The sequence below is a fragment of the Pezoporus occidentalis genome, unplaced genomic scaffold, assembly GCF_034315485.1.
Source record: "Pezoporus occidentalis ecotype Australia unplaced genomic scaffold, CSIRO_AGI_Poc_V1 ctg11, whole genome shotgun sequence".
Classification (NCBI taxonomy): domain Eukaryota; kingdom Metazoa; phylum Chordata; class Aves; order Psittaciformes; family Psittacidae; genus Pezoporus; species Pezoporus occidentalis.
The window spans coordinates 7,994,636-8,005,003 of NW_026912886.1; the positions used below are offsets into that span (position 1 = coordinate 7,994,636).

Sequence of the window (10,368 nt, forward strand, 5' to 3'; positions counted from 1 at the left end):
TTGCCCTTCTCTGAACACACTCCAGCACCTCAATGTCTCTTTTGTAGTGAGGGGCCTAGAACTGAACACAATATTTGAGGTGCAGCCTTACCAGCGCTGAGTCACTTCCCTGGTCCTGCTGGCCACACTATGTCTGATACAAGCCAAGGTGCTGTTGGCCTTCTTGGCTGCCTGGGCACACTGACAGCTCATTCAGATGGTTGACAAACACCTCCAGGACCTTTTCTGCTGAGCAGCTTTCCAGCCACTCTTCCCAAGCCTGTAACATTGCATGGGTTTTTTGTGGCCCAAGTGCAGGACTGAGCCTTAAAACTGGCCTCAACTTATCGATCCAGCCTTTCCAGATCCCTCTGTGGAGCATTCCTACCCTCAAGCAGATCAACACTCCCACCCAACTTAGTGCACCCACTTACTGAGGGTGCACTCGATCCTCTCGTCCAAATCATTCATAAAGATACTAAAGAATATACTTCCTTCATAAGCATAGTTAATATTTTGGATTATATTAATGCATGGTAATAAAATGCCTGATGCATCATCATTAAAAGGATGTGATCAGTGTGATTAATTCCCTGAAATTCACAATGCATCTTTAATGCTATCACTTGGAGTATAAAGTTGTGTTAATCAACCCTCTGTATCAGACAGATTTATGTCCATATTGATGTACAATAATTTCACTTAACATAAAACATGGATTTGCAGCTACTGAATGCAGCTCCATTCATTCTGCTGTCCATCTAAATTTCACTGTTGCCAGGGCCAGATTGTAATCAAAGTCTGGAACTGCCATGCCTGATCCTCACTTAAGATCTCATCCCGCTGAGCTTCTCTCTACAAGCTAAATCTCTTAAATGGTGTGTGCAGTTCAGTGGTGGCTGAGCAGGTTCAGTGGGAATGATTCCAGGCTGCTGCCCATGCAGCAGGAAGGGCCTTGCCGTGGAAGAGTAATAGCTCTAATGTGATATTCATCACCCCAGGATCCAGATGTCTTTCAATCCCATTGCAAATTCCTCAGACATTCCAGATCCCTTTCATTTCTTCTCCAAGATTACACAGTAATCACATGCCCTGTGCTCTGAACCCTTTACAGTTTAGTACCTCTTCCCATGCTTTTTGAAATGTACACTCAGTGACAGAGCTCTGCTTAGGACAGAAACCATGGCTTTTCTTCTTCACCATGCAAGGGAGAATGATGGAATAAACTGAAAGAGTATAACTGAAGTTATTCCAAATTTCAGACAGGCTGACAGTCTTACACAGTGTAATGTTTTTCATTTTTTCTTGTTCTAATACTAATACAAGAGTAAATTGCAGTGTAGAAGTGATTAAGGAGAGGTCCTTTATGCCGCTCTGGGCTTTTAATCTTAAAGCTTTGGGGTTTACAACTGAAGATTCAGCAATTCAGCATTAAATGACCCATTCAGAATGACTGACTCTGTTTTCCATGCTGCGTATTTTCAGTCAGCTAATACTGCTGCTAAACCTGGGTATCACTTTAGTTGCTTCCAGGCAAGTCTGAACTATTATAATCTGGTAAAAAAAGAAGTTGGCTCCTCAGCAAATTGCCCTGGATTAATATCTTGGTCCCTTCAAGGGATGGGTATAAAATTCTGAGTAATAATTGCTTATTCTTACACAAGGAGAAACCATCTGTTGTGCACAGCTACCTTGTCACGGGTCTGAAGACAGCTTTCATACTAAGATTTTCCCTGTGGCTATATGCAGATTAAAAATCACTTGGAATGAATGCCTTGCTTTTCATTGCAGTGCTTTTTGCTGTGGCTGCCTCTGCTTGTCTCAGTAGAGCCATCGATATGACACTTAAGAAAATGTGTCATGAACATGAAGGAATTGAAGCAATGACAAAGCCATTCCTTACACAGAAGAAAGGATAATAAATATCTACTAATCCCTTACAAGATGCTCAGAAACAGCACAGGGAAACTGTAGTCACTTGTGCCCTTCTGTGAGACCAGAAGGGTTTGAGTCATGACTCTGCATGGAGCACTTTGAAATAAAGCCTCAGAGCTATTCACAGGCTTCAAAACAAATAATCTCTCTGTTGATGTGTGACATCATGCCTCCCAGGTACAGTGGTCCCAGGGGTGCTCATTAAATGACAGCAGAATGGACTGTATTTCATCCCGACATCGTGTTTGGATGCAGAAAATGAGCTTTTAAATTACTGCCATGTATGTCCCTGTGCAGCCTGTGCTTCTGATTCAGAGCAAGGGGATGTCCATGTGCTTCAGCTATCTTTTCTTCTGCTGAAGCTATGGCTCTGTGGGCAAAGGACATCTGTATTGCAACTCCACTGAATGTTTTCTCTCTGTGCCTGCTAGAGCAAAGTGTCTCAGGCTTTCGTTTTTTTTCCCCTTGTTTAACATCTTTAAGAATCTCTCCCACACTTCCCACGCAAACCTCAGTGAACACAGCTTTGCAAATCCTGTGAAGCAATGTGTTAGCATCCTCTTTAACAAGCAAGACAACTGAGTTAGAAAAGGACAGAGGACCAAGAGCCACTAAGCAAAATGGGTCTGAGGCTTCGGAACATCTTGGAAGTCCTGGACCTTCAACCCTTGCCTGATAAGTCTTTCTCAGGACAGAAAACAGTCTTCTGGTCATCTGATGTTCCACTTTTTCCCTCTCAGCTTCTCTATCTTCCATTTTTCTTCTGATCCGGTTTGCTGGGAGTCCTTCCCTTAACTACCACTGGTTGTGGATCTCCCTCAAACACACAGCCATAACACTGGGACTAAATCCTGCCTTTCAACTGACTCTTGCTGCTTACAACAACTTCTACCCCACAAGAAAATCTTTTTCTGATTTAAGTTAAAGCCTTCTTACGCTGGTATCCACAGGCAGAAGGAGGATACAAACATAGTTAACTAAACCAGCTTATGAGTGCTGCATTGCTACTGCACACAGTATGACTGTGTACGCATGGTCTTAAGTATTGTACTCCCACAAGCAAATCGAAGTTCAGGAGTGTTCACAGGCACAGCTGCCTTAGAGGTTATGTTAGAAAATACAAGCAGCTGTGGACACTTGATATCTGAATCATTCCCTGGCTTGCTTGCTCCCCCCCTCGAGTGGCAAGAGTCATTGCTAGAGCTAAAAGTAATCTTAGTTCAGCCCATGGTAATTAACAGAAGTTACTTTGTCTTTTAATCACATAGGATTCTCCTGAGGTAGTGAACTAGCACACAAGGCACACAGTTTTAGAAAAGAAGTGAAAAGGTGACTGCCTGGTTTTTGAAAGAAAGGAGGAATTTAGATAGTATGTAATTATTCAAGTGGGAAGTTGATCCTGTCTGTCTTTAATATTCCAAAGTGGTATTTGATGTAAATCCTTCCCCAGAGTTCATTATGTTAGCTCTTAGCTCAACCTGAGTGTGCTGAGTGCCAAGTTCAGCATGCAGAATGTTCTATCATCAAGTAGAATGACGTCAGGCTGGTGATCCTGCAGCTCCCTGCTTCCTTGGGAGGACGTATGGCTCTATCTTCAGCCTAAAGATGAATACGTTTGATGGTATCTGCAGTGTGGAATGTGTGAGAAATTCTGCTTTGCACCTCCAGCAGAACTGTCCCTTCTTGCCTAAAAAAAATATAAAGTAAATGTTACTTTGCTTGTAATATTTTTCTTTACAGAAGATGAAGTTTTTACTTTGCAGATCCCTAAGCGCATTGCAAGAAGACCCACAGAGCCCTTTTGCAGGTGGGTAAAACAAGTTGCAGGGAAACACAGTGGCCTGTTAGCATCCACCCCATAGCAAACCCTGGCCTAGTCCTGGGGCCTCCCAGGCTGCTGCTGAGGGCTCCAAGTTGAACTGTGCTTTCAAAAGAAGTGGGAAGAGAAATTAGGAAGCAGGTGTTTTCATTACAGTTTGTCACTGCTGCATTACAGACATCCTGTCACAGCTCCCGAGAAGCCCTCCCCACTTTGTCCTGACCTCAGTGAGACCCGCGGGAGTGCCGAATGCCATCAGCATGTGTGCATGGAGTCCCTGTCCTCGGCAGTGGGTGGTGACAGCTATTTCAGATGCTGCTTACCGTAAGTAAGACAGACTGCAATGATAGAGCATGAATGTAAGTGCTAAGGAGCAGGCAAGATGCCCAGCCACCCCACCAACGCTGGGCTGGGAACGGCATGCATAACATCAAGCACTGCTTTTGGGGACAGTGAAGGAGAAAGACTCCAACTGCATGAATAGACAGTTTTCAGGACATCGGGAGAGCACAATGTTCCTCACCATACAACCAAACCCTAGAAGTGAGCAGCCTCGCCTAGCCCTTGAAAATTCATGCTGCCAGCCTCAGTGCAAATATGTTGTCCCCAGTTATGACAAATCTCTGACAAGCCAGGGTCAGAAAGCAGAAAGTTTTAGCTGCTCTGTCATGCCAGGAACAGAAAAAAAGAAATCAAAAAGATTTTGTCTTAAAATAAGCTGTTTTAAATAAGCAAGTGTTCTTCGAACCACATCAGAGTACATACCGAACAATTTTTGTTAAGTAAATACCAGTGACATGTTTTAAGTCTGGTGCAGGATGTACCAGCAAAGTGGTAGTTGTATTGCTTTTGTTGTAACAAGAGTCAACAGTGTTTCTATAAAGTAGTCTGAAAAAAAGGGACTTTTGGGTTGTTTTTCCCACTTGGCATCCCACAGAGAAACATCTGCCCAGCAGCAGCCCCACCTCAGGACTTTCAAATAAAAACCCTTCCCAACACATTGATTTGGGTGAGGTTAAACTTCACTTTGATTGGCTTAGCTCAGTTTACAGTCTGCCTCTTGGGTGTTATTTTTTTACCCATGATCCACCCACCTCTTAGATCATTTTGGCTTTCTGAAGGAAAGCTGTCCTGACACTGGTTGCAAATACATGGTCAGATTAGTATAGTCTGTACCTGAAATGCCACGGTGCCATGGCTGAGCCAAGTTCAGGCTTATTCCCACCTCTTCTCATCAGCTGCTCCCTGAGCTTAGATTTCCTTCCAGTTGATATTAGTGCTGTAAGCACAGAGCCCTGTGCTCAGGCCTGCTCGTCAGAGCTTCCCACCCGAGCTGACCCAGTATCACCAAGATACACTAGCAGTATGCAGAAAGCCACTGAGGGACCGAGAAGGCATCCCACAGCCCAAAAGCCAATGGTTGCTTTTCCATGTGCAGCGAAAGGACAAAGGCATACCTATTTATAATTTAAACAGATCTTTGTATTTGTATTTTGGTCTGCCTGTCCTTTGACCTCTCAGCTTATTTACCTCTTTTAAGAGCCAGATACTAACTCAGGGGCTAACACACAGACAGAGGAAGGCAAAGCAAGACAACAGGTTGTTACAGTGATGCTGAATTGGAAGTTCCTCGCCAGGAACAAAGGTTTTCCTTTAGGTCTGACAGGCTGTGAGGAAATCAGACTTCTTCTTAACTGTCCTTTCCTGTATGTCAATACAAGTGATCTCTTTGGTCATGCTCAGAAATTTGGGGCTTAATAAATAATCACTGTAGAAAATGTGCTTCCACATATGGGAAGCTACGTGAATTTTTCTCACGGTTTTTGTGTGGTGGTGGAGAGAAAGAAAGGTCATGATGTGTGGGACCCACGGGGGAAAAATGTCATTCATAAATCAGGCTTGAGCTATCCCAAAGTCAGGCCATTGAAATCACAGTGAGGTTGTGCAGGCAAAAATGACAGCTAGGCTTTTATCGTATGCCATGGCATCACAGGTTGTCAATACTATCACTTTTCTCCCTTCTTTAAAGCTTTCTTGTCAGAGGAATCAAAGCCCCATACCTCCCCCTTCCCAAACTGCCTCCAGTTAGTAATAGCATGAACAGCAGTCAGCCCAGATTTGAAAGAGGCTTTGACAAGATACTGCTCTTTGATAAGCCATTTCAAGAGTAGGAGGCAAAGTGTTTACTCTGCTTGGAAGAGGAGTATGCTGAGCAGTTTGCTTTTCTTCTGCTGAGGCCAAGCTGAGCTTTGTTACCTCAAGCACACGGAGCCCGCAGGGGTGTTTAATGACTCCTGCTCTTCACCTCTGGCTATTTCTTTGCCTTATACAAGAATAAAACCTTAGGAAGGAAGCCCAGCCGCCTGTGCCTACCTGCGACAGCGCCGCTGTGCTGAGCCTTAGCAACCATCCACTCCCCAGCTCCCCCATCCAGGGCTGTTTTTCCTGCCTTTGGCTGTCTGGGAGGCCCTGAGGAATGAGGAGTGTGGTGAAACCCAGGAGTGCAGCTGGTTCAAGGGAGGGAATGTCTGAGCCCTCCTAACCATAAACTGCAGCAGAAAGGGGCAAATGTGCAAATAAGCCTTCAGGTTGGGCTGGCCAGCCTGACTGGGGGTGTGAAATCGTTTCACCTCTAAGATCTGAAATGATTTAGAAAGAATACTCAAGTTTTCCCAAGCCCTAGGCCCATACTAAAGGTACCAGGTGCTTTCCTGGCGGCAGAAACAGCCACACCCCAGGAATGAAGGCAAGCAGGGCTGCTACTGACTCTTGCTACAAGAAAGCTTTTTAAACTCAGCTTATAAATGGCAAAGCTATTGTATATTCATTTCATGAAGTGTTTATTGCATAGGCTGTTAAATATATCCAATATACCTGACTCTACCTGCACAGGCACAATAAATAGGTTTATTCCTTGCATCCGAGCTGAAGCTTCCAGGTCAGCACGGGCATAGGACAGGGCAGGAGGCACTGGGGTGGCCCCAGGCAATTCCTGACCATGCGTTTTCCAACACTTCAGATGGAACATAGGGAATTCTGTTTAAAGATTGAGAGAAGAAGTGCATGACTCCAACTGGCTGCAAACAGCTCTGAGTAGAAGCATCTACAGGCTACTTTTGGCCCACGCAGGTGGTTTTGGGAGCCTTGGACCCCAGGGACTGAGCTAACTCGCAGCTTTTTTGTGGCCCCATTCCTGCTTCAAGCTGGTGGCTCCCATTCAGCCATGCCAGAGCTGTGCCCGGAGCAGAGCCCAGAAGGGTGTCTCTCACCAAAGCTAGTACCAGGATGTTATTATCCATGCTTAAATCTGCAGGATCGAGCACTTGTTATCGGAAGGACGCAGACAAGACAAGCACGTGTTGCACATGATGGTGGCTCTTGGGAGGGCTGCGGGACGCAACAATGAGCTATGGACAGAGCAGCCGCTGCCCAGCCGAAAGGCGGGTGCCGTGCGCGGGTACTCGAGCTCGGTCCGTTACCGCCCCGAGCCGGGCTGGCCCAGCCCCTGCGCCGTCCCGAGCCAGCCCCCTCCTCATCCGCAGCCCCGGCAACTCCCGCCGGCCCCGTCCGCCTCCACACCCGCCGTTTCCCGGGGACACGGCTCCCCACTCCGGGTAAAACACGAGCCACCGAGCCCTCGGGTCGCGCCTATCGCAGCAGCGGAAGGACCTGCCCCGCTGCGACCGGGCAGGAAGCGGCTCCGGGCTGCCTCTCCCGGCGGCGCGGGGCGGGGTCGGCCCGGCGGCCTCCGCCCGCAGGAAATGGCGGTAGCACGAGGGGACCTCATGGCGGCGGCGGGTGCCCGCGGCTCCTCCGCTCTGCCCGTGGCCAGCGACCGGCGGAGCCCCCTCGGGGCCGCAGCGGCGCCGCGTGGTGCCTGGGGGCGGCCTCCGTACTCGCTCCGCCTGCAGGTCACGTAAAGGCGGCCGTGCCGGTGGTAATGCGGGCCTGCGCCAGGCCGGGCCTCGGGCGCGGAGACCCGCTGCGGTGGGTAGAGGCGCGGCCCGGTTGCTGCCCGCGGCTGCCGCGGGGCTGTGCGGCCCTGCAGGGTCTGTCGCCATCACCACGTGTCTCGGCGTGGAGCTCCCAGGTAAGCGGTGAGCGGGCCCTGCGTGAGGAGGGAGCGCCGTGGGTTTAGGGAGTGGCGGAAGGCCCCGCTCTTGGTCGGTTCCTGAGACTGCCCAGGAGTTCCTTCCGGAGGTAGCCGGAGGACTAAGAAAGTGGAGCCAGTGACACTGTATTGACTCCACTGATACTATCCTCCTAAATTAAATGGTGGAGGAACAAGGCCTGCCTGTGAGAGAAAGTCAGGGCCTACTTCGTCTACCTACAAGGTTTTAACGGCAATTAGAGGGAGCAAGTTACAGCTCGGTATTTCTGTAGAAAATGGTGAGTGTGTCTGGTTTGAATTGAACACAATAAGCCGAATTCCAGGGCTGTTGGGTTGCCTGTTCCATCTGTGCTGTGACAGTGTTTTACCTGCGTGTTTTCGTTCACAGGCTCCAGGACTGGTTGAGGAGCGACGCTGGACACCCTGAAGGATTACGGTAACCAGTTTGGAAGCTGCACCCCGTCTGCTCAGCCCCACTTTATGTAAACCCGTTTGATAACCCGTGCAGCCTCGCGGAAGGGTTTCGTGTGATGCCCTCCGGTGGCCACAACGTGTATTTTAAACCAAGCGGGAACAGAAGGGGATTGGAAAAAGTGATCCTTTTGCCCTCTTAAAAGGCGTTTGAGGGTAACACCTTCTAAGCCCGAGGGCCTTTGGCAGCCAGCCCTGGCAAAGTCCCTGGTTAGCTGATTTGGGCTGTCCTGGCCTTGGGCAGCTCCTGCTGCTGTAATCCCTGCAGCGGGTGCATGTACCAGTAAACGCACACAGTGAAAAGTAAGAGGAAGAAAAATACTGACAGGTACCAGGAAAAATGCATCTTGCAGCACATAGCTTGCAGTCAGAGACAAGGACAACCCATTTTTAACTGCTGTTGTGCTTTCACATGATCTACTTCAGCAGTGAGCCGGACTTCCTGTAGACAGGCCAGAGGTGAGAAGTGGTTTAGCTTCAGTAGGAAAATCCCCTTTTACTGTCAGATACAGCTTCCAGTTCTGTGCATGCCTGGCCCTTACTCAGAAATGGACAACACTTACCCTGTCTGGTGGACTGCACAGAAAGTTGAGGTCGATGTGAACGCCCAGCCTGAGTGTACTGGTCTGATCAACAGACCTGGTAGTGGAAATGGTGGCTTTCCTGTAAGGGATTTATTTACAATACAGTGACAGGTGGTTTTAAAAAATTAAGGCTGTTCATGCCTTTTTCTTTGTTGTATAAATATTTAAGTGACAGGGCTGGTATTCCTAAGGGAGGAAATGCTTGGGTTACTGCTGACAGGTGAAGCATATATTAAACTGAAACATGTCAACTCATTCCCTTACTGTTTTCAACCTAGTAGCCAATTACTATTTATTTGTTGCTTTTTCAGATAGTCCTGTTCTGCCTTTGCTGTCCTGTACCATGGCAGGCGATGAGCACTGGGCCATGTTCTGCTGAGCCGGCTGCTCCATGCTCAGCCTTCAGGCCTGCGTTCTCCAGCAGATTCATCAAGCTGGTAATGTAATGACAGCTGTTTGGTACCTGTAGTCCCACTGTGTCCAAGCACCTCACATTCAGCTCAGAAAATCTGTCCTTGCAGCAGTCCAGCGAGAGGGTTGTGAAGTCCCAGTGGAGGTGGTGGTACTGCTCACAGCAGAACATCTGCTTCCATCAGAATTGTCGGGTTCACCTCTAAATGCTTGGTGGGAGGGTCAAACATCTTCCTAGCTCTGCTCTGATACTTGCGTATCTCACTCTTTCAGATACCTGCTTGGTACTTGGTTTTGGGCGGATAAAGGTAAAACATGTTCCAGTGGGTGAAAGTTGAACTCTGAATCAAGGCATACATTTTTAAGCAAAGAATGAAGCTTTTTCAGCACTGCAGTCCCTGCAGAGGAGCTGTATGCTTCACCTGCTGTTCTCTGGTACAGCCTTGCCACTGTCAGCAGTGCCCCCTGCATCGGTGGTGGTTGCTGGTGGAGTCGCCTGTTTCTGGTAGACACCAGCTGTTGTGACCAAAAGCCAGTGCAGCTGCAGTCTGTGGCCTGCCTTAGAGGGGGTCTGACACTGACCAGAACAACCCTGGAAATCTCTGAATTCTAGTAGACTTAAGAAATGACCCTGTACTTGCCTAGCTCAGTGTCACTAAACCCATCTTTTTTAGAGGCTTGTGGAACAAACACAGACCAGAGAAGACAGTACTGATCACTGCATAATGCGTGTTCAGCTCCTGATTTTATGGTTTCTGCAAAACCTGTTTTAGGAAGATGTTTTTAAGCTATTTGAGGAAGAACAGACTAGCTTATGGCACAGAGCTCTACATCAGATTGCAGTTGCCAGGCTGTGTTTATGGGTAGAGACCTTGTAGAGGCTTCTGCTTGTGCCCAGCCATCCCCTAGAATGGAAACTTGAACCAGTGATTTTTGTAATGAATATGCAATAAATCTGTGGAAAAGCTTCTCTGTTAATGACTCTTGATTGAATTTGGGTAGTTTTGACATAGATGAATAAGGCTGTTTAGAGCTGGATGAGCCTGTCTGATTGTCTG

General features: G+C 47.8%; 1 non-coding gene across 1 annotated transcript; it reads left to right on the top strand.

Annotated features, from left to right (window-relative positions):
• Positions 1-7,937: 7,937 nt before the first annotated feature.
• LOC134170412 (small Cajal body-specific RNA 15) lies at positions 7,938-8,068 on the top strand. The gene has a single exon (XR_009967265.1). It is a non-coding gene; the product is annotated as a small Cajal body-specific RNA 15 (non-coding RNA).
• The last annotated feature ends 2,300 nt before the right edge of the window (positions 8,069-10,368 follow it).